Genomic DNA, 25,087 nt, shown 5'->3' with positions numbered 1-25,087 from the left:
GTTTCAACCTTTCTTTCCTTTTTATCTATACCATATAAAAAGCAAGTTTCTATTTCTATTTCTTATTCAAATCCTTTTAAAAAGAAAGATTCCAAAAGAAAACAAAACTAAGAAAGGAAAGTATTCTTTCTAATTTTTTAAATTCCAAAATTAAAATATCCACTAACTTTATTTCTTAAAATAAGAGAACAACTTTCTTTCTAAGAATACCAAGTTCTTTCTAATTTGCGAAAAATTACCAAAAATAAAAAGAAAGGAAATTTTCTAACTTTAACTATAGAAAAGATTAGAAAAGAAAGTTTCTAAAAGCTACCCCCCCATACTTGAATCATGCAGTGTCCTCAATGCATGCAAAAATAGAAACAAGGACAATAAAGAGAAGAGAGGGGCGTACCTTTTTCTTTTAAGAGAGATTTGAATAAAGAGGCTCACGAAGATCCATGACCTCTTCTAAATTAGATCTTGGTAACTCAACAAAGGACTTCAATCTGAGTAAATGAAACTTGTCCTTCCAAGTAGAGTCCTTATTTTCTTTTAAAAAATTAATTAACTCTTCTTCTTGGGTCGAGTTTAAGTCCATTTTGATTGTCACAGGAGATGTGCAAGTCTTACCCAAATATGCTTTTCTTAAATTTGAATGCAAAGGCGGCAAATTTAACTGTGGGGCCTTTTTGGGTGGAGGCTTGGGAAGGGACGGAGATAGGGATGCTCCAAATTCTATTTGTTGGATGCTAAGGTCATCAGAAAAGGAGTCCCCTATATCTCTTGCATTCTCCAAGCCTTCTTCATCCAGAGCTTCTTCAAATCCTGCATTCAAAATATTTTCACAATTAGTCTCAGGAGAGGAGTGCAACATATTAATTTCTTCTTGTAAATTAGGTTGCTTACCTAATCTAAAAACATTAAAGTCCATGGAAGCATTCCCAAAAGTTAATTTCATTAAACCATTTCTACAATCAATTAAGGCGTTGCTCGTAGCAAGGAAAGGCCTACCAAGAATTATAGGAATTTGATCCTTGATATTAGCAACGGGCTCAGTTTCTAGCACAATGAAATCTACAGGAAATAAGAACTCTCCTACTTTAACTAGGACATCCTCAACCATCCCTTTCGGTTTCTTCATTGATCTATTCGCCAACTGAAGAGTGACGGTGGTGGGTTTGAGTTCTCCTAATCCTAATTGTTTAAAAACAGAAAGAGGTAATAAATTCACACTGGCCCCTAAATCTAAAAGAGCATGATTAATATGAGTATTTCCAATAGTGCATGCAATGGTAGGACATCCCGGGTCCTTGTACTTAGCCACCATCTGTTGAGACAAGATGGAACTAATGTTTGCAGCCAAGAATGCCTTCTTGGGTACATTAGACTTGCGCTTTTGTGTGCACAAGTCTTTTAAAACTTTGGCATAAGTCGGGACTTCGGAAATCGCATCTAACAATGGAATATTAATTTGCACTTGTTTAAACATATTTAAAATTTTCTCCTTAGCAACCACATTTTTATTATTAGCAAGTCTCCTTGGAAAAGGAGCTTTAGGCACATACTCTTTTTCAGGTGGAGAAACTGCCTGCTCTGTACTTACCTGTTCGGGCTCTTCTTCTGAACCAATGGAGGATGACTCTTTACTTACCTTAATTGGAGATTCTTGAGCATCTTTAGAAGGTTCGGATCTGCCCTCCTCCCTTTGATATTCTCTGCCACTCCTTAAAGCAAATACAGCGTTACAGTGATCGGAGGGCTCCTGCTGCGGCAAGTTTGGTTGCATGGGATTCAACTGATTTACCTGTGGTTGTTGATTCCCATTTATGGCCACATTCCTTGGATTAGGAATTGGTTGACTTGGCATCTTCCCCTTTTCCCTTTCATGCAAGGCCATGGCAAGTTGGGAGATTTGCTTCTCCATATTGTGTTGGCTTGTCATGAAAGTGCTAGTGAGAAGTTCTATGCTCTTTTCTAAGGAAGTTATGCGTGCCAACTCCCCTTGTTTTGGAAAACCCGATGGTTGCTGATTTGAAACATTATTTAAAATTGGGTTTTGAAAAGGTGGAGGTGTGGTTAGGGGTGGTCGAACATTCATAGAAGGGAAGGTGGGCCTAGGTTGGCCAAATTGGCCTTGACCTTGGAAATTTGATGGCCCTCCTTGATAATTCCCTTGATTCCAAGAAAAGTTGGGATGATTCCTCCATCCCGGATTATATGTGCTACTATATGGATTATTTAAAACCATGGCACTTGCATTTTCATTAGAATTACCAAATTTAGCAAGAGTTGGGCACTCTTCAATGACATGGTCCGTGGCTTGACACCAATTGCACATAGGAACACTATGTGCAATTTGATGGACCTGTGAAGGTCCTTTGACAACTATTGCTTCTAGCCTTTTGATTAGGCTATCAAGATGGGCCTCCTTAGCCACGGCACCCTCTATTAGAAATCCCTTACCTGTGTTGGCTCTCTCACCTTCTTGAGTGGATTCCCACTCTCTTGTTTTTTCCGCCAAATCAAGTAAGAAGTTCCATGCCGCGGCCTCATCTGTGAAAGATGTAAAACCGTTAGGACACATGGACTCAAGAAGTTGCTTTGTTTGGTAATCTATGCCCTCATAAATAATTTGGCATAAATGCCACACATCAATTCCATGGTGAGGACACTCTTGGAGTAGGTCCTTGAACCTCTCCATAAACTTAGAAAATGACTCTAATGGCTTTTGTTTGAATTGTAAAATATCGTTCCTAAGCTTATTAGTTTTATGTAATGGAAAAAACTTTTTTAGGAAAGCGACGGCGAACTCCTCCCAAGTGGTGATGGAGTTCGTTGGTAAGCCATAGAGCCACTTTTTAGCTCCCTCCTTGAGTGAAAACGTAATAAACCGCAACTTTACCGCATCATCGGTAAGTTGTTGCATCTTAATTAAAGCACATACATCTTCAAACTCACGCAAAAATAAATAAGCATCCTCCGAAGGGAGGCCATGAAAATGAGGAAGCAAAGAAATAAATTGCGATTTTAGCTCAAAATTATTGCCCTGCGCAACCGGCAATCTAATGCAAGAAGGTTGCGCGGTTCGGGCCGGATAGAAGCGATCGCGTAAACTCTTTGGCGGCTCTTGTTCTTCCGCCATGGCTACTTGATTTGGATTTGGTTCGATGTCTTCCTCCGTCTCTAACCGGTTTGCTCTTTCTAGTCGATTGGCCGAGTTCCGCACCCAACCTTCACTCATAAACACAGGAAAACCAAGTAAGAGAGATGGATAGCCAAGAAACCAAAAAATATAACTAAAATAAAAATAACTACTAATCTAACACTTCGAATAATTAAGATTCTAATGCAACTCTCTTCCCCGGCAGCGGCGCCAAAAACTTGATTGAAATATTAAATAACCGCAAGTGCACGGATCGTGTAAATACGGGTCGAACTCAAGGAAGAGAAATCTAGTTGTCAATCCTATTCTTGTACCGATTAGAATACTAGCTATGATATACTGTTGCCTGGCAAAATCTCAGGATTTCCGTGGACTTAGACCTCGGAGCCAACACTATATATATAAGCGTGTATTCTATTCAATCTAAGAATCAAATTCAACTACGATCTTTTTGATTTAAAATCCTAATTTAGGCAAAGTGTACCAAATTTTAATGATCTCTATTAACTACTTATCCAATTTAATTAGAAAACTAAATTCTAAGGGCTTAAGTAAATTGGAAAATTGCAAAAGTAATTTGGAATAGTGTAAAAACCTTAATTCAATATAAAAGATTACTTAGGGTTAGAATCCACCATGGGTTTGGAATTATATTATTAATCAAACCAATTTCTGTATTGGATAGTGTATTTGATAAATTTAGTCTATGGGGAATAAGATCTATTGATGTCATTGCCCATGAGTGTTTTATCAAATATACTACTCAATTTAAAGATATTATATAAGAAATTATATTTATTTATCGGCAATCACTTATACGACTGGGGAAAGCCAGTGGCATACGTGATTGGGATCCAACAAATACAAATCCTTACATAAGTTGTTATATAAGCCAATGGTTTTAATTACTTCTCATTCTCCTTCCCCATGGCTTCATCTAAACCCTAAGTATAGTGGGTTTAGCTACTCATGGAGAAGGCTAAAGAAACAAAAATAAAGGGGATAGAGAAGGGAAGAAGTGCCATATAAGAACTTTAAAAAGAAAAATAACACAAGTACTCTCTTTAATATTAAACTTCAAAACAAAAGTACATCGAATTATAACTTGGAATTGAACTTGAAAATAAAGAACACAAGTAAAGTAAACTTAGTCTTTTTCTCCTCCGAACAATGGTTGAATCCTTGATCGCCCTCCTTCAAGCCTTGGTATTGCCTTGGACTAGGATCTCGGACGGTTGGATCGTTCCTTGATTGAGAGAAAGAAAAGAAAAAGAGCAAGAAAAAAATAAGAGAGAGTAGAACATGGGAGAGAGTTGTAGAGAGGACCGAGAGAGAGGAGGAGAGCAAGAGGGATGTAGAGAGAATGGAGAGAGATAGCCGAATTCCACTATGGGAGAAAAAAAATGCCAAAGAAAGTCTTACGAGAATAATCCAGAGCCTTTTGTCATCCTTTTATTGCAATATATAGAGGAAATCTCCTTCTATTTTCAGCTCCAAAGAGGTTCACAATCTTGGCATGTGGGTAAAGTTTTTTTGGAAACCCCAACTATCCTTGGCAATTTCAGCAACTTCACCATTTGTTGGTAATTTTAACAACTACTTCTTTTCTTCTTTACCATTTCACCAACTTTATACCTTGCTTTTGTAATTTTCTCTCTTCTTTTTGACTTTTCAACGTGGGAATGAGTGAGCTTTTTTAAGCAACTTTCTTCTTCACTTTGGTGGTGGGTCCCACTTTTATTGTATAATGTATACAATACAAGCTTTTGAAAAATAATATTTTCTAACCCCAAAGTCGTGGGCTACTGTGAATCAAATAACTTTTCATGAATTTGCACCACCATGTGGGTCCCATGCGCACTATAATAGCCACACTTCAACTTGGAAACTACCGTTTTGAACCAAAAGACGTGGGAGAGCTGCTATGTTTGGAACTTTAAGGTGGGTCCCACAGCTTGCATGCATGCATATAGAAAATACTATTCTTGCTTCATCCCAAAACGTCCAAAACTTGGCTACTAAAAAATTAAATAAAGTAACATGCTGTACCTATTTGGAAAGTTGCCACCATTCACATGCACAATAACACGTGGGTCCCACTTTTAGAATTTAGAAACTGCTATTGTTGGGCCACAACCGTGAGAACCAAAGTGGCAATTTTGGCAAGATGTAAAAATCAGTGAATAGGCAAGAGGTCGGTGGATTGTGGTTTTGGATGTGAGAAATGAATGGGTGAGATCATATGGGCTGCACTTTTGATCACTATAGACACCCAGTGTGAGTGTATCAACGTCAAAAAGGGAATGGAGTGATAGTTACGCACCCTTTTGATCACACTAGAATAGTGGGCCCACACCACTTTCTTAACGTATGAGAGAGAAAGAATCACACAGCATCTTGCATGGCTGTAAATCACTACCACGTGCAAGACAATTCCAAATTTGATAGATGGCCAATTAATCTCACCCTTATGGAAAGTTTTTAGACGGGCAATCCACTTCTTAAGATAATCCAAACCATCCATTTTATGGAATACAAAACAAATGGTCGTGCCTCTTATTCCAGTCCCACAAGTTGATCCAAACCGTTCACTTAATGGGCAACTGCAAAATAAATGGGCCGTGCCGTCAAATCATTTTTATAGAGCAATCCGAACCGTTGAATTGACTAGCCACGACATAATCGGCCATGCTCCTCAACTCATTGCCAAAGGATGATTCGAACTGTCCGAATGGAAGGTACAAAGATGGCATCCCAAATTATCATTCCCATAGGCTGACGTTAGCTCTTCAAGCTACATATGGTGGGGCCTACACTAGGCTTGGTTGATTCCCATTCCAATTCAGCAATTTCTTTCCATTCAACAACTGATTCCAGCACAATTCCAGCAGCTTTTCAGTAACCTGATTCCATTTCAGGAACCTGATTCCAGCAGCATTGAATTCATATAGATCCTTGAATTCTCTTTGCAATTCCATCTCTTAGCCCTATTTTCTATGAAAATCCAGAAAACAACCTGAAACACCAAAAACACACAAAATACCTTAGTAGCACCGATTTAAATGAGATAAATGCGTGCTTTTCCTACCTATAATTCACACATAAAAGTGCTCATCATTTGTGTTAGAGTTAGGAGTTTGTCCTAGGTAGGAGGGCCTCCGTTTGATTAGTTGGTGGTTTATATCGCCGATTGATGACCAGGTCTTGGATACATTAGTGACCCCATTGTTTTTCTTAGGACACACAGCCTAGTTACACATAGGTTGGAGGAACCACTTGCATTAGCTTAGGGCTAACTTGCATTTAGTTATGGCATATAGGGTGTCCTAAAATTCACAATCCACTGGAATTTAAATAATCGCACAAGAAGCTTTAGTAACTAATCCGGTCTTTTAGGTCGAGTCTAGGATAGAGGTTTAGATGTCTTAGGCATCTTAGCTTAGTATAGGTGCGAAGAACTACATTGCCTTGATTCTCGTAAAGGCGGAGATACGTGGGCTTCTTTGGATGAACATCAGATCATCTAAAGACTCGGGCTTAAGCACTAGAGTCTTAGGGTCTGTGGTTAGCACTTTATGGCTTGTGTTTGTATATTGATGATGATTTTCGCATAGGATCATAATAGTGTGTGTTCATTTCATGGCTTTCTCACATGCTTATTCCTTTATCTGCCTGTATTTCTGTTTATTCTTTATTTTGTTTACTGCATCTTAATCCGTTTTGTGATTAACTGCTAGTTTAGATTTCTCATCTTGTGCAGACCTTATACCTTTAGGTGTAGCATGCATGTCTTCGTCCACCAGAATTTAGACACTTGTTAGGCATGTCACTCATAACCCAGCTATTCTTAGGCGACATTTGTTTCGGTTCTTTTGTGGGTGCCTATTTTTATCTCCGAGACATGCATGATTTGATAGACATTTTTCTCGGAGATGCGTGTTCCCATTTCACATGATTTTCGTCCAAAACTCTTCGAAGTTAATAAATAAATGGCATAAGAGACCAAGTGTTCGCACTCGGGCGAAATGGGGGTGCTCTTCGGACCTTCTCCATTTGTCACCAAACACAAACCTTTTGTATCTCTGGTTATCCATTGCAAGCAGAGCATTTGTTTTGGTTCCATGGCGTATCCATGGATGGCGACTCTGAGTTATTTCAGGTGCATCTTAGTTTCGAGCCCTGGCTCCGGAACGAGACGTATCTCTTTCATTCATTTTGTATCGCCACTCATGCTATGCTGTGAGGGTGGCATCATTTTGAGAGTTCCTTGGTAGAGCTCTCCTTCACAATTGGGGAGATCTCAGAGGATTGCGGGGGGATCTCGTGTCCCTCGGCACCTATCCTCTCAGATCGGGGTCCACAAGCGGAAACAAAAAATAATGTTGCAGATATGTTGACTATGCCAATTATATCGAATAAGTTGAAGCATTGCTTGGGCTTGGCTAATATCATTAGATGATGATTAGCGAGGGTACCACACATAGTAAGATAAGGACCTCATGTTTAGGAGGTGTGTGGTTGTGTTCTTGAGAGTACATAGTGACATTGATCTCAAAATTGTTGTGAAATAAGCTAAGGCAGAGATTGATGATATATGTGGCATGTTTCACAAAGTGGTTTGAGAGTTTTTTTTTCTTTTTTTAATATGAGTAAGCTAGGGTTTGGCGGGGACCCATAGCGGTTTATCAAATAATAAGAAAGAAGTAACATTTAAGATTGAAAACCACCATCCCTATCTTTGAGATACACTAGATAGGGAAAACAAAGGATTCAAATGATCCAAAATTCTAGGGACCTATGAGCAAACCAATGGTGAAGAAACATATTTCAAGCGCATCGAGATCATCTTCATGTTATCCTTCATGATTTGAATGCCAATCTAGGTAGATAGCTGTTGAAACCTTGAGAGCTACTTTTAAAACAGTTAAAAAAATGTGCGCAAGCATGAGAAAAGGAAGAGTTTTTTTTTTCCCTTGATTTTTCTTGTAGGGAGGTAAAGGATTTGAGATTAAAGAGTGTCCATGGAAGACCAGAAGAAGAGTTAGGACTTATGGGATTATATTAAGGGAAATGATATGGGCTTTGCAATGTTTTAATAGATGGGGAAGCATCTAGTGGTTTAGTATCTAAAGAGATGTCAAAAGGATATTACAGTTCTCAAAAATCTCTTACAAGCCAATTAAAAAAGAAAAGACAAGCTACGATCACGCATCTAGTAAAAGATTGTAGTGATGATATCATTTCCCTATATTAAAATCGTGGTAATTCATGGTATCCTAATATACGTTTGCATGGGGAAATTTTGGTGACAATCAAGGGCTTTTTCGTTTGATTGGATTATTTGTGTTTAAATGTAGTTGGTGGCTTGGCTTGATGACTGCCCAGGTTTTTGCCGCAAGTAAAGCTGATACTATTGTTTTTGCCACCAGCTGCCTTCTTTTTTTCAGACATTTCTAGACTTGTCCAATGCTAGTATTGTTTAAAGACAAGAAGTTGTTCAGTACACGAGATTAATTTCAAACTGAAAGATATCATTCATATTACGTATAAAAACACAAAAAAAAAAAAGAGAACTTAAACAGAGTTCCATTTCAGTGGAAGGGATGTTATATTACCATTTTCTCTCAATATCACAAAAAAAAGAAAGAAATTGTAATGTGGTGGCCAAAATGAAGCTAAGCAGGATGCGATTTGTGAGCGACCCCATGTCCATAGATGAATTTGGCTATTCCCTTTGTGTAGACTTGGGTTTCGGCGGCAAGTCTGTTCATCCCAAATGAGAAGGAAAATAAAATTAGAGCAAATGGACGACAATCACTAGGCCTAAGAGATCTAAAAGCTCAACCCTTGTGAATTACATAATTCACTAATTTGGTAGGGTTATACTGGGATCTTTGTGAGCGTCTTGGCGAATTTTTTTTGAACTACCTGCCATGATTCATTTGATTTCTCAAGTTCTAGGTTCTCTTCTTCACATTTATCCTCTTGCTCGGCTGGGATAAGGTGGAGTGATTACGTTTGTCCACCCAAGAGACTTTCTTTTTTTGAGATTCTTTGGGACCATTTGTGATTATTGAATTGTCTTCCTTGTTTGAGGAGGATTCAAATGAGACATCTTCAGGGTCAGAATAGTCTTCTGATTCAGTGTCTTCCTCACTCTCTATTCCTTCTTCTGTGCTTTGTTGGAACTTTGAATGACTTTCTTCTTGGTCCAGGTTTTAAAGGATGTTGAAGTTGTTCTTGGTGGGAATGGCAGTCTTCTGATGGTTGCTCTCTTCTTCAAGATTTTCAAGGATGGAGTATGGGTTTGAAGAGGTTTTGGTCAATATACTTTCTGATTCATCTGGGGGAGGGCTATGAGAAGCTTCAGGCCTTGTTTGGTGAAGGTTATCTTTTGTGGTATGGTTCAGAGCATCATGGTTTTTGGTTTGGATGGGTCTCCATTCTCATCTCTGTGGAATGGGTTCTGATTTTTCTGAGGTTGTAGGACAATAGGAGGCTGAGTGGCTGAAAGTGTTACAAAGAGGGCATGAGTGAGGCTTCCATTCATACTCCACGGCTTGGTTAATTTGATCAGACGAGGAGCTAATAGTGATGGTGTCTAGGAGTTCTGAAGAGGTATCCACTTTAATACATAGCCGAGCATAGCTAAGTCTGGTAGCATTGGTAGTATGGAAGTCCATGTAAAGATGCATCCCAATTCTGCTGGCTATTATGCTCAAGGCTTTTGAAGTCCAGAATTTCAGGTGCAATCAAGGAAGTCTAATCCATAAGGGAACTGTAGTGAGCTTTAGCTTTTCAAGGGCAATTTCCTCCGACCATCGTTGCAATAGAAGGGGTTGTCCTCCATAGCTGTGTTGGGACTCAAGGATTTGAGTGCAATCATCCTTGTTTGTGAATTTAAAGAGAAAAAATCCATAAGAGAGAGCATATTGCTGAAAAGAACCTTTGAGCTTCCATGATTTGCCCATTAAATACCCAACAAGGCAGTGAGCCCACGTCATTTCTACTTCTTCTATTGCATCACAGGGACATGGATATTCTTCTCGTAATGCCTCCTTCGTACATGAAAGGTGATCCAGACTGTTGGTCTTATATAATATGATGTGATGGGCCCATAATAGAAAATCTAATTATGCAATTATTGTTAGTTGTTTCCTTTAACTCTTTCTAATTATGCATTTTATGTGGATTGCTCAAATTGTTGATCAAAATTAGGGGTGCAACTCGGGTCGGGTTGGGTCAGGTCAGGTTGAGGCCAACCCAACCCAACCCAAAAACTTCAACCCGGCTTGGCTAACCCAACCCAACCCGATTTTCAACCCGGCTTGGCTAACCCAACCCAACCCAAATTGATTTTTCCCTAACCCGAACCCAACTCAACCCAAGGTTGGGTTTCTGCTGAAATCTTAATGAAAAAAATGCCTCTTTAAATCAGTTACCCCATCAAATGCTTCTTTAAATCTTAATGAAAAAAATGCCTCTTTAAATCTTAATGAAAAAAATCGGAGAGAGAGAGAGAGAGAGAGAGAGAGAGAGAGAGAGAGAGAGAGAGAGAGAGAGAGAGAGAGAACCTTGTAGGTCCTGTGGCAGAAGAACTGAAGAAGAATGAGAGATGGTCCGAAGGTCCTGTGGCGGAAGAATTGAAGAAGAATGAGAGATGGTCCGATGGAGGATTGGAGGCTGCTGGCTTCTCTCAAAGAGAAATAAAGAATAAGGATTTCTACTTTCTAGGTTAGGGTTTGCCTTTACTTTTTGTTTTTGACTTTTTGATAAGTATATAAAGTATACACTATTATATATTCAAGGATAGAAAATTAGAAGCTAGAAAAAACAACACGTGAAAAACTAAAAATGTCAAAAAGTAACGTGCTAATCTTATTCTTTGCCGGGTTACGGGTTGGGTCGGGTTGCCTGATGCCCAACCCAACCCAACCCGAATTTTGGTCGGGTTGCCAAACCCCAACCCGGACCCGAACCCAACCCGAATTTTGTCAACCCAACCCACCCAAAAATTCGGGTTCAACCCGACCCAAGTTGCACCCCTAATCAAAATCACAAGGTTTACAACCAGTCAATGGCCTACCATATCAACATCCCCCCATGTGGCCAAGAACGGGTGCAACTCGGGTCGGGTTGGATCAGGTTGAGGCCAACCCTAACCCAACCCAAGATAGCATTACCACAACCCTAACCCAAGCCAGCCCGAGCCCTGAGTTGAGGATGGTCAAACCTAACCCAACCTGCCTCTAAATCTCTCAACCTCAAGCTGCCTCTAAATCATTCAACCCTAACCCAAACCCATCTACCCGAAATTGGGTCGGGTTGAGTCAGTTGGTACGGGTTCTCCTTGGGAAAAACAAAAAAATACAATAACCCAAAGAAAATTAAGATAAAATTACAAGATGGAAGTCAGGTCCGGATCGGGTCGGGTTGCTAAGGCCTCAACCCTAACCCAATCCTGAACTGAATTGGTTTGGCTTTTCCCAACCCAACCCGAGGAAATGCCAACACAACCCGAGCCAAAATTGGGTTGAACCGGTCGGGTTCGGGTTGAGCCCGACCCAAGTTGCACCCATAGGCCAAGGCGTTCACAATTTAGACTAGCACTTCTCTATGATTTAGGCAAAATAAACACCAAAAAAGGAGGGGTGTAATATTTTCACCACTTTTCCAGTATTTAATTCCACCCTCTTTCGTTTGCAGTTTCTTTCAAATGGCAAAAGGATAAAGATGATGATCGCGGAATCCGTATGGGCATCTTGGTAAGGGCGAGGGGGCGTGCGGAGTGGAGTGCGGTGCCTATCATTATATTGAGAAATTATATCTCTCCCCACATTTTCTATTCTCCACCCCCAAACAAACAGCGTGCTATGCCAGACCCTCTCATCACCATCATCATCACCATTCCCCACAAAACCATAACCCACACTGTTAACTTGATTTATACAAGTTTTAAGGTTGATTTATGCACTAAATTCAGTTTCAACTATAGGGTTTTAGAGATATTCTTCTTAGTGGGTAAGATAGAATTATTCGCCTCTAATTCTTGGAAAAGATTTTCAAAACATACATAGATGACCAAAATACTAGTTACGAGGTTGAATGCTAGGGAAACCAGTTTTACAGTGTTCAATGACCAAAATATTAGTTACGAGGAATGTTATGGCGGGCAGTATTGCAAAAGTAGTGCCCTTGATATTTAATGTCAAAAGTAATGCCCTTAATATTTGATTCAACAGCAGCATCTTAAAAGTGGGTTGCTGTAGGATCTAATGCTAGGGAAACCAGTTTAACGATAAGGAAACCGAACAAATGATCGGTTATTGCCATGACCTCACAAGCGATGTACTCTTAGTGAAAGGATATTTTATATGGCGTAAGCCCGTATAATCCAGTATTTTTTCAAAAAGTATCCAAGCCACCCATTTGATAGGCCACAATGTAAATAGGTTGTGCCAAAAAATTGTTTGATCCCAGCCCTCCGATCCATAGAGGTTTCCGTAATATGCGGTTCCTCTATAGATCGGAGGGCTAAGTTTATCATATGCAAATGATTTTGGGGCCACAACGTATTTACGCTGTGGCCCGTCAAATGGTTGTTTGGATCATCCTACTTTACCATATTTTTTGAAAAATACTGCACTACACGGGCTTACACCACATAAAACTCCAAGCGATAGAATTTTTTGTACACATGGCACATTCTGATTGTTGGTTTTTCCCATTGGTCTTACTCTCAGTTACCGTATCATTTTCCTTAAGAAAAATGTCATCATCACAAAAGCGTTCACTCTGTACTCAGTGGCGGAGCAAGGATTTATGCATAAGGGGGGCAAGTTTATACAGGCTTGTGCATAAGGGGGGCAGGCCTTCAAATTTTAAAGGGAGCTGGGTCCAATTGAGTTGGGCCTATTAAGGATTTGGCCCAACTCAAGAGGGGCAACTGCCTCCCTTCTGCTACATGTAGCTCCGCCCCTGTCTGTACTGATGAGAGACTACCAGCTGCATTTTAGAGAGGGTTTTCATCAACAGCCATACCACACTTCACCCACTGGACTCTCCTCCTACGTCCTATTGATTGGACGAAGAGACTCTGGTCGATGTTGGCGGGATACAGTTGTTAGAGATCATACTGTAGGAAGTCAAATTTGGACCCATCTACCATAATGTTTTGTCTTCTTGGGCGCTAGTCGCCATTTTAAGGCCTAAATATTTTTTTTAATACGGGGCAGGTTCCCCTCTTCCCAGTAGCTCTCTGTCATGAAGGTGGGGCGTATTTCACCCTTGAGAGACTACCATTTTGATCTAGTAAAAGGCTATAGGGATTTGCTAGCGTCCGTCTCAGAAGGCATTTTGTGGATGGCTTGTTGCATGTGAGAGCAGCCACCTCGTGAATGAAGACCAAATCTGCTGAAAAGCGAGCCTGTGTGGCTGCCCTCACATGCAATAGGCCACCCGCAAAATGCCTTCTGCAATGGGCGCTAGCAAATCCCAAGGCTAAAATTGTATTTTCCCTACAACTTATATGAAAGCAATACATGACGGGCAAACACGATACATATGAGTCATGTACCATTTGGGTAATTTATAATGGGACACCAAGATCCCTGACCCATGAATACCTATACCCTCAAATGATTTTACCCCCAACTGACCACCCACCCCTAGTTACACCTCCATTTGTCCCGAAACCAACCCCAGTAGTCCTTTCAGCCGACCCAACTCCTCAGCTGACTCCCTTAGTTCAAAGCAAATCTTCTCAGATGCAAAGAACATACCCAATCGGGAAGGATAGCAAGAAAGTTCTTCTTATGACAAGATGACTTATTAATTGAAATGTGAGGGGAGTCAAGAACACCACCACCAAAATGAGATTAAAAGCCATCTCCAAAATGCACCAACTTAGTTTCACTGTACTTAAGAAGCCCTTCCTCAATGATCAAGATATTCAACGATTATCAAGAATGTTCGAGATCGAAAATACAATGCTAAACCTAAATGGCTACTAAAAAATCTGGCTCTTGTGGGACAATCAACTAAAGATGTCACAGATTTTTTTCAAATTCACAGGCCATGATTGTCAAACTTGTTCATGATCAATTCGGGAGCGAAGTTTATAATGTCATTTTATGATGCAGGTGCATCTATACCGTTGGAAGGCTGAAAACGCATGATCCATGAATGGAACAATTTCGGATCAGATCAACGAGCAGATGATAATGATCGACGATGGAACCAACGAAGATGCCAGGTCATATTACCTGAAGGCCAATCATCCAAGATCATCAAAGAAATCGAACAACGCTACAATCAACAGTCCTGGATTAAGAAAGATCCCAATTTATTTGCTTTAGTTTTTTATTTTATTTAGAATTTTCTTATTTGGTAAAATTACTCATTGTTTTAGTTTTATTAGAATTTTTAATTGAATAAAGAGCTTTTAGGAATTTTAGAAATAATTTAGGAGGTTTCTTCTCCTTTTGTTTTCTAATAGTAGTAGTAGGAAACATTGTGCAACTAGGAAACATCCAAAGCTCTATAACCATGCATGATGTACAAGACTTCAAGGGCTGGGTTATTTTAAATAAGGGATATGCTGGGGACCATCACAGAAGGCATTTTGAGGATGGGCTGTTGCTTGAGAAAGCAGCCACCTAAGCTGAATTTAATTAATAAGACAAAATCTTAGCATATGTGGCTGCTCTTTCATGCACCAACTCATCTACGAAATGCCTTCTGCGATGTTCCCTAGCATATCCCTAGTTTAGAGATTCTCCATTAGATTTTGTGGTTACGTTTCGGTCGCAACTCAACTCAACTCAACTCAACTCAACTCAACTAAGCCTTTGTCTCAAACTAGTTGGGGTCGACTAATGAATCCTTTAGAAAATTTTCATGAATAAAGTATGGTTATATTTCGGTCACAATTCTAAATTATTTCGCATAATAAGATACAAGTTTAGGATCCAAGTCAAGTTTCGGACCAATTGCTGTCCCAAGTGTATTAACAGAGATTTTAAATGGTGTAAGCCCTTGCAGTCCCTTATTTTATCAAAAAGTACTATAAGGACCGCCACATCCATGTGATGGAACACAATGTAAATAGGTTGTTCCCCGAAATCATTTCCATAGGATGATCTCAATTCTCCATTCCCGATCTATAGAGGATGATCCCAACCCTCCAATCATTTGCATATTATGGAAACATCTATAGATAGGAGGGCTAAGATCATTCTATGGAAATGATTTTGGGGGACGGTTTGGATCATCCTATGATGTGGTCCGTACACTTCATTTTGAAAAATTAGGGACTATAAGTGCTTACACCATATAAAAGGACAAACAAGTGAGCACAAGTTTATCAAAACATTGGAGCGCTGAAATCATTTCCCCATATAAAATCTCATCTCATAAAATCATTATCGCTGAGCCATTTTCTCCATAAATGAGAATGGAGAGAAGAGGGGGAGAAGAGGAGAATGGCGATCGCCGGAGAAGGGGAGGCTACCGTCGACGTGACCGGAATAGAGACGACCGTACACCGGAAAGAGGTAGGGTTTCTTCTCCTCATTACTCTTCCTCTGGCCAAAGCGAGCCTTATTCCGATCTTGATCACGATCCCTACCGAAACCCTAGAAATCATTGTTGGGAATCAGATCTCCCTAAATTTGGTAATGAGTTCTCTAACCCTAGAAGAACTAGCCCTAAATCTGAAACCCTAACCCTGCAAAGCCATCGATATGATCGCAATCATAGTCGTGATTCATTTCACTGTCTGGACCGAAGGGCTCCTTCGTACCTCGATCGGAATGGAGGAAGGTATTCAGATTCGGAAGATGATGAGGAGTTGAAAGGATTGAATTTTGGAGAGTATAGGAGGAACAAGTGTTTGAAATTGAGGAAGAGTATGAGGAATTGAATTTGGAATGCGATACCGAGTCCTCTGCGTGATGAAAGGGAGATTACAGATGGGGAAGTTGAGGAGGAACAAAAGGGTAATTCTAGAGATGGGAATAGGAATGGTGGTATTAAATGTGTTGGGGATTCGGAATCGGAAGATTCTGGGAAGATTTCATCGGGTATGGAGTCTGATTCCGATTCGGGCTCGGACAGCCCGCCTTCCAAGAGAAGGATAGGAAGGGGAAGAAGTGGGAGAAAGAGTAAATTTTTGCGTTCTAAGAAGAAGGGTAGAAGTAGGGAGTCATATGCAGACAGTGATTCTGATGAGGATGTAAGTGGGTCTGAGAGTTCTTATGTTTCAAGTGATGAAGATAGGAAAAAGAAGAAGAAAATAAGCAAAAGCCGGTGTAGCAAAGGGAGAAAGAAGAACCACAGGACGAGCAGGAAAAAAATGAAAAGGAGAAGTAGGAACAGTAGTTTTGATGAAAGTGAGGGCTCAGAGAGTGAAAGAGATGATCATGTGAGAGGCAATAAGCAGAAACAGTCCAAATCGTCTTCTGGGTCAATGCCAAACAAGAAAAAAAAAGCAATCCAAATTGGGCAGTGAGAGTTTGATTGAGAATTCTTCTGATTCAGGTGTAGATACAAAAAGAAATGTTGAGGTTGATGATGTAAAGAAAGCTGAGATTGACAATGATGCACTTATCTTGAAAGAAATGATTCAATCCCAGAAGAAAGCTAATTTGGACAATGAGCCTTTTGTTGGACCTGCGCCCCTGCCAAGGGCAAAGGGACATATCAGTTACGGAGGTGCCCTTAGACCAGGAGAGGGTGATGCCATTGCTCAGTATGTACAGCAGGGGAAGCGTATTCCTCGGCGAGGAGAGGTGGGTCTTTTTGCAGAAGAGATTCAGAAATTTGAGAGCCTTGGAATGTGATGGCTGGCAGCATACATCAATGGATGAATGCCATTCGTATCTGAAAAGAAAACCAGGTTTACAGTGCCAAGGACAAGCTCGCATTGGCAGTGTTCAACTATGAGGAGAAGGCGAAACGGGAACACAAGGTTATGGCTGATCTTCAGCGGCTGGTACAACGTCATATCGGTCAGGATGTTGGTCCTACACATGATCCATTTGCACCAAAGGCCTCTGAGGCTGTTGATACATAGTCTTGATGTATGTTTGATGTTTACTATATGCCTTATGTTCTTCTGTTCTTTCCATGAATGGCTCTTTGTTTACATAAATAGGACAATATGTGAAACTCTGCAAAATATGAATTCAATATTATGAATTTTGAGTTTGGTGCACAAGTTAGGGCACATGCTTTATTCTGACTCTGTTGTGTCTCATTATGTTCTATTCACTTCTAATGTTGAACCAAGAACTTATATTTACTTCTAATGCAGAACGAAAAACTATTTGTGTTGCTTATTTGTAGACACCCCATTTTGACCGAACCCCAAATAACCTCGTTTGAATAAAACCCCTATCAAACTAGTGTTTTGGTGTCCCAAATTTCTTCCTAGAGTAGGTTAGGGTCCTAAGTTGGCCCATCTAAAATTTTGCTGAAATCCGTCTCGGTTTGCCTAGCAAACGAGCGAGGTTCGTATGATAATGTATATATAGTGTAGCAGAAGGGGAGTGATTTATCATGTTCGGGGGTTGTCCAGTTAGTATCTTTTGCAGTAAGGGGGTTGTCTCAGGCAACTAAAAGAGCATGAATTTGTTTTCTTAATTTTCATTAAACTCTTTTCTTGCGGACCACCCAGTTTCGTCAAAATGGTGTTAAAATTTTTATAGGGTGGTTGTCCAGTAGCATAAAGGTGGTAAGTCTTATTACTCTAATTTTTCATTAGAATTTTTTCTTTGGGCCACCCTCTAACACAGAGCAAAAGACTAAAAATGACTTAAAGGGGGTGTCTTATAAACTTTTAGGGTAGAAAAATTAGTTAAAAATTCCTATAAATAAGTGTTAGCTTGCAAGAGAAGCTAAGACTCTTTCAGTTTTTAGAGCAAACCCTAGCAGAGCATGAGCGAGAGTGAAGAAAGAGAAAGTAGATCTGAGCCAAACCTTAATCCGTTTTCACCTTCTTCTCTGGTAGATTTTCCGGCTGTGCTCCAGTCATACTCCGACCGAAGCTCTTCTTCTTCAACGAGCATTTCTCTATCTCAATCTCACCTTGTTGCTTCATCGAGTTTCTTCAATTCTCATTTCTTAACTTGAAACTCTAACTTCAAAGTTTTTCATCTTTCAAAACCCTATGAAATTGGAGTTCTGTGATCAGCTACCATGATGGAGGAGCAAAGGAATCAGATCTTGGGTTGAATTTGTAAGAAATCAGATATTTTCCACAAATACCTTTTTATTCAAAGAGAAGATCTTCAGTATGAGGTTGGTAAGCGTGAGGAAATAGCCGAAAACGAAACATAAGATCATTTCCAGGTACTTATTCTTTTAATTCATTTTCGGTAATTTGCCTTGGTAGATAATGAATTTCAGTTTCATAAGATTTCATTAGTCATTCATGAATTTAGCAGTTGGTTTCTACCTTAAAATGTTGATTTATTTTGGTAGATTTTAACAGCAATTCCATGCTAATAAGTGTTGTATGTGATTCGTGTCCAATTTGTGTCAATTGTCTTGCGAAGAAATGATGCTGTATGAACCTTGATTTGATTAATTGCATGATTCAATTTTTTTTTCTCCTTTGATCAATTTGTAAGTATTCTCTGAAGCTATGTTATACATTCAAAATACCCACAGCACATCTCACCAGGTAGATCATTGACACTCATCTCTATCACCATGTCTGTTAACTGCATTCTGGTCAAATCCTTCTTCTCTTTTCCGCCATTATTTTCATTTTGTTATACCAACAGGTCCCACTTCCATTAACTCAAACCTTTCAGGCCCTCTTAAACCCTTGCATTCCACCATCTAATCGACCACTCACTTCAGCCCAAGCTATTTCTCAATACATCAAAACACCGGAGGATCTCTAGTATAAATAATACCCCATCCTTAGCCACTGATGTTTTTGATTTGCATGATGAATAGCTCGCTGTCCTTGTTTTAATTGGTTTTTTATAGTGGTACCTCGATCAAATTCTTTGTTTCTTTATTAACTTTGGTTTTCTGATAACAAGTAGCAAAGAGATTATAGTATAATTATTAGAATATAGTGCCTCAAAGTGTTCGTATTGTCTGTTATCATGTTCTGCTAATTGTACTAGTCTAGCTTGTCTTCATTATTTGAGCTGTGTGATTGTTCTGTTTTTGGGAGCTATTTCAAACGCCCAACAAACTTCAGGTAATGAAAGACAAAATGGATTAATGCAAATAAATAAGCATGGTTATGATAGCTCAGTACTTTGAAAGATTGGTTCAGTTTTTCTTTTCAAAAGCAGCACTACATGTGCAGATTCAGTTTTTCTCTACACTATTAACATTATAGGTTCAGTAGTTGCATAAGTTCAAAATTTTACTTCAGTGGTGTTTTGATATACACTCAGATGATAGAATTCAGGTGAGTAATTACTCTATCCATCATGCTTGAATGCTATATTAACTTTTGATACCTGAATAACCTGTACTGTTTTCTATAATTTGAAGGATCTATTTAGTTCCTTATGATTGAGGGGCTGATTTCTTTTAGTATGTTCTAATAATTTATTCAGTTCCTCGTGTTTTGAAATTAGGAAAAGACTAGAGAATAGTATGAAATCATTTGTTGTTCTTTGAATGGCTATGAACAAACATTTCTTAGAAATATTCCCAAGTCATTAATTCTTAAGATGTTCATTTGTTTGGAATGAGTTATCCTTAACTATAGGATTTACATGCCTTGTAGAATCCCATATGCGGGTTTTGAAGTTTAAAACCCCTGTTGTGGGACCCGATCCCACGAGAGGGGTGGGGCGCGAGCCGCCACGCTCTCTCTTGGTCTCTCGTACCCACGCGATTTGGCGTGTGCTTTTTTTATTATTGATTTTAATTCATCTTTTATGTGAACTTGGGATCACTAAGGCAATTCGAATTCCACACAAAAGAGAGTGACAGAGTCGCCACCTAGATGTGGGATCTAAGACCCATAATTAACCAGAAATCTAGACTCGTTACCTGGTTGCAAGAATGGAAGGTATGTGGAGTTACCACCACATGCACCATTCCTGCCCGATAATCGGTCTTCAATTCCAAAAGTTAACTCTTTTGAATTTTTTTTAAATGGCTCATTTAACTCTATATTAATGTGCAAATTATGTGACATGCATCCTAAGATCTAATTTCAATGTAATTCCTAAATGTGTATCTTGATTTTCTTAATTTGTTTGAATTCAATCTAAGTGATAGTTCTCCTAAACTTCTAATTTCATGGAAAGTCCTAAGTGATTTAATTACTTTTAATTTAAGGATTAATGTACAAAACCCCACTTATGTCTGGAGCCGACTCGTGATTGGTATGCCATCAAGCATCCAAGCTGCCTACGTACCCAAGCCTCACTAGGGTCAGAGTCGACGTAGTTCGGTGCACCTGAACTAAGCTACTTATGCCTAACTCATCTAAGACACCGATTTAGACTGGATTGACTGTTTCAACAGTTTTAAGAGAAGTTATTTAATTCAAGTTGAAGATTTTATTATTCTAGGATTTCATCTAAGATGCTATATGATCCTATCTAAGTGCGAGTTGTCCCTTAGACTAATGCAGGTTAACCTACATCCTAGGTAACTAGGCTTGTCCTAGGAAAAGATTGGGTGACTAGTGCAACTAGATCTATGGCACGGTTGCTATCCATAGCAAATGCCCGTGATAAGGCTGGACTCCTAACTCTAGGACTCCCTAAAACCTAGAACACGACATAACGTAAGTGTAGACACCCCATTTTGCTCCGCGTTAATCAACAAAAAATTAGTATTTTTCTATTGGTTTTCCAGTGTTTTCTATTTCCGTGTCTGTCTCTTATATTTTCTCAATCTTTTCAATTATTTCTGCTGTGTTTCGCATTTTTTTTTCCGCTAAGTGTTGAGAAGGGTTATTCAGAAGAATCCAAACCAGGGGAGAATTTGGACCCATTCGGTGGGCCCACATTGAACATCTGTTTAGATTTGGATCAACAGGGAGCTCGCCTATTGTTTTAATGAAAAATGAGTTTTGAGCCTGCTTCGATCTAATGCATAAAGATATCTATCAAGTTGAACTATTCGGATAACCCTTGGAATTGATTTAATGGGGCGCAAATCAATTCGCATTGAGATATCAAGTGTATGGCTACGATCATCCTATAAAAGGGGTTAGAGGGATGGGCCACCTGTTTTCATTATTGCTCAAAAAATGGATTGTTCGAACTGATTTCTTTCGGAGTAAATAAATTTGATTGTGACTCATCAGTGGATGGTTTAGATTATCCTCCGATGTATGTTTTGGCCCAATAAGTGGGACCCACAATAGTTTTGAAGAAACCAATTTTCTCTTTGGAAATGTAATTCGGCAGATGGATATGTTGTGTTTTTAGAGAATTCAAGGTAGGCCCAATACAAATAAAAAAAAAGGAGGGTAAAAAGATTGGAAATGAATTTTATAGTTTGCCTTTTTGTTTAGAGGATACCAAGATTATTATACGTTTTTTTATTACCAAAATATATCTGCCATGAAAAGGGGGTGTGTGGATATCATTTTTTGATCTCAATTAGTTTCAATGAAAATTCTAAAGGTGGGTTACTAAATTCCATGAGGAGAGGTGTGATTTTTTATATAGGATGTTACTAAGTTTGAATGGAAAGATCTCTCTCTGATTGGTAAAAAAAAAAAAAAAAAAATTTTCTCTGAGCTGTTGAATTAAAGGAGGAAAGAGGAAGCTATCTAAAAAAAATGGGAGAATCAGTTTTAAAGGAAGAAAGAGACACCATTGAAAAAGATATAGCAAGACCTCTCGGCAACTTTCCTAGAGTAGAGAGATTTGTTATAAGAAGAAGAAAAAAAAGAAGAAGAGCGGGCTCGGTTTTTCTATCGCTCAAGAGAGCTCTGTGAAGAAAAAGAAAGGATCTCTCGAGCGCCCTCCCTCAAGAGCAACTCCCCCATTGGTTTTGACGGTGCTCCCTCCCTCTGTTTTCTTTTAAGCCTCCGTTTTTCCTCACCTTCCCCACCACCCTCTCTGTTTTGTTTCTTATCTCCCTAACTCTGTTTTTCCAATCTCTCTCTCTCTCTCTCTCTCTCTCTCTCTCTCTCTCTCTCTCTCAGCCTCACACTCTGTTTTTGTTCTCATCTTCTCGCTCGGTGTTCTCCCATCTCCCAGCAGCCCTCCATCATCTCTAAATCTATTTCCATCTCTCTACATTCCTCCCGATCTCTCTCACAAACTCTCATCTCACACATCATCCCATCTCACTCTCCCACTCGGTTTTCACTCCCCACACTCATCATCCTCTGTCAATCCCACGATTCTCTGTTTTCTATTTTCCTCTCATCTCTCGGTCTGTCTCCATCTCTCCCTACTCAGTTTCTATATCCCTCCCTCGAAAAAACAGAGGGCCGTTTGTTTTTTAAAAAAAGAAAAAAAACGAGAGAAGAAACAGAGCCTCCCTCTACGTTATCTATCACTCTCTCTCTCTGTTCTTTTAACTACACTCACTCTCACGTTTTTTTAATTCTACTCTATCTCTGTTTTCTCTATCACTCCCAACCTCTATTCATCTCTCCCTCTCGGTGATCTTACTCATTATCTTTCGGTTTCACTCATTTTCATCTATCACTCACTCTCTCTCCCAGCAGTAAGGAAAACAAAGAAGAAAAAACAAAGAAAGAAAGAAAGAGAAGAAAAGTTATCGGACCGAGCGTCGGCGGGATTTTTCAAATTTTTCGGCTCTTAGATTCGGCGAGGATCTCCATCACAGGTAAGTGCACTATTCTCAGATTTTTCCAGGATTGCTTGGTATTTTTTTATATATTTTTGCATGGTTTTTAATATTTAATTGAATTTAATTCAATATTAAATGTGTGTGCTCAAAATCATGATCTACATGAGTGTTTTAATTCTGATTCGTTTCGAAATTTAATGCACTGATCTATCTAAATAGAGTAAAATAACCAGCGGATCGGATAGGACATTGAATCAAAGGATTTCAAAAATTTGAGTGAAGAGTGGAATTTCATTTAAAATAATGGCTGAGAAATTACAAAATTTAAAAAAATAGCTATCTCAGGATGATTTATTTTGTGGAATTTTAAAATTTTCTTGTGTTCATCACATCAGAACAAGGTTAAAGGACATTTTCCGAAGTCGTAATTTTCTCAAAAATCATGTTTTAAAAATAGAAAACTCTTCGAAAATGTCTTTTTGACGAAGAAAATAAAATATATACTAAATAGATTCCAAAATTAATGAAATTTTGTAGAAACATAATATGGTACTGATACATTCTACCATGATTTTTTACGAATTTTTAGATTTTTTTTGGTATATTATTTGATTCTTTCTCTGAAAACAATCAGATTTTGTGAGATTTTTTACAGTAGTCTTATATTTTATATTTCTTGCTGGTGTAAAAGTTTCAAGTGATTTGGAATTTGTTCCCTAAGGGTTGTAGTGTAAATTCATAATCTGGTCTTAACATTGAAAAATTCGAAATTGATATTAAATAGTCTCTAAAATTCATGAAAATCTCACAGCATGCTATGTTTACTTATATCTCACTATTGTAGAAATTTCAATGAATTTAGATTTCTATTTCTAGTAGTTTCTGTGTTATTTTAACAATCTGGTCTCATTATTGTTAAATAAAAACTAAATAGGAGCTTAATATAAAAATCTGTAGAACTCTGCCAGTAAGGTACATACATTCCCATCTTGTTGCTGTAGAAATTTCAATTCATTTCGAATTCATTTGTAATAATTTCACTTGTAAAATCACTCATGCGGTTTAAAAGTGATAAAATATACTAAAAATTGAACTTAATTAAAAATCATTGTGAAAATTTCTAAAGAACCTTAAATTTCTGTCACCTGTTCACTCCTTAATCCATTGAAACAGAAATTTTAGGATCCTTAGATTTCCCTGGTAAAATGGCCAGTGCATCCATAATCGTATCTCAATTGCAATCGATCTTTGACAATTTGAATATTTAAGCTATAGCATGTTATTGGCTCCGAGGTTCACTGTCCACGGAAATCCTGAGATATGCCAGGCAATAAGGTGCTATAACCTAAGTATTAAATTGCACAAGGAAAGAGCGCACGATTTCCTTCCGTGGATGCTATTCGAGGCCGAAATTGGTGAACCATAGAACCTTTGGTATTCCTTAAATGCCCAGAAACCGAAAATCCTTGAAATCTTAAATTCATTAACTTCAAGAGCTTGAGTCGATTTATCTTATGTCTTTCGGAACCGTTGGATTACGGTTTCCGTCATAAGAACCATTAGAGCCCAATTTAGGAACACTCGCGTCAGGTCGTGTCCTAGGTTTTAGGGAGTCTTAAGTTTTAGGGAGTCCTAGAGTTAGGAGTCCAGCCTCATCACGGATGTTTGCTATGGATAGCAACCGTACCATAGGTCTAGTTACACTAGTCACCTAATCTTTCCTTAGGACAAGCCTAGTTACCTAGGATGTAGGTTAACCTGCATTAGTCTAAGGGACAACTTGCACTTAGATAGGATCATATAGCATCTTAGATGAAATCCTAGGATAATAAAATCCTCAACTTGAATTAAATAATTTCTCTTAAAACTGTTGAAACAGTCAATCCAGTCTAGATCGGTGTCTTAGTTGAGTTAGGCATAAGTAGCTTAGCTTAGGTGTACCAAAATACGTCGACTCTGATCCCAGTGAGGCTTGGGTACGTAGGCAGCTTGGATGTCTGATGGCATACCAACCGCGAGTCGGCTCCACAATAAATTGTGGGGTTTTGTATATTAATTTTCTTGTAAATTCTTAATTAAATCACTTAGGATTTTCCATGAAATTAGAATTTTAGGAGAACTTTCACTTAGATTGAATTCAAACAAATAAAGAAATCAAGATACACACTTAGGATCTAC

General features: G+C 38.8%; 1 non-coding gene and 1 pseudogene across 1 annotated transcript; both read left to right on the top strand.

Annotated features, from left to right (window-relative positions):
- Positions 1 to 2,636: 2,636 nt before the first annotated feature.
- LOC143847596 (small nucleolar RNA R71) lies at positions 2,637 to 2,743 on the top strand. The gene has a single exon (XR_013235126.1). It is a non-coding gene; the product is annotated as a small nucleolar RNA R71 (small nucleolar RNA).
- A 12,856-nt stretch (positions 2,744 to 15,599) lies between these two features.
- On the top strand, positions 15,600 to 17,219 carry LOC143891736 (uncharacterized; annotated as a pseudogene).
- Positions 17,220 to 25,087: the final 7,868 nt, after the last annotated feature.

The sequence above is a fragment of the Tasmannia lanceolata genome, unplaced genomic scaffold (assembly GCF_043159265.1).
Source record: "Tasmannia lanceolata isolate RefF3 unplaced genomic scaffold, GAP_Taslan_0.1 ptg000015l, whole genome shotgun sequence".
Lineage (NCBI taxonomy): Eukaryota > Viridiplantae > Streptophyta > Magnoliopsida > Canellales > Winteraceae > Tasmannia > Tasmannia lanceolata.
Note: the sequence above shows the minus strand (reverse complement) of the source record. Positions and strands in the feature narration are given on the sequence as shown.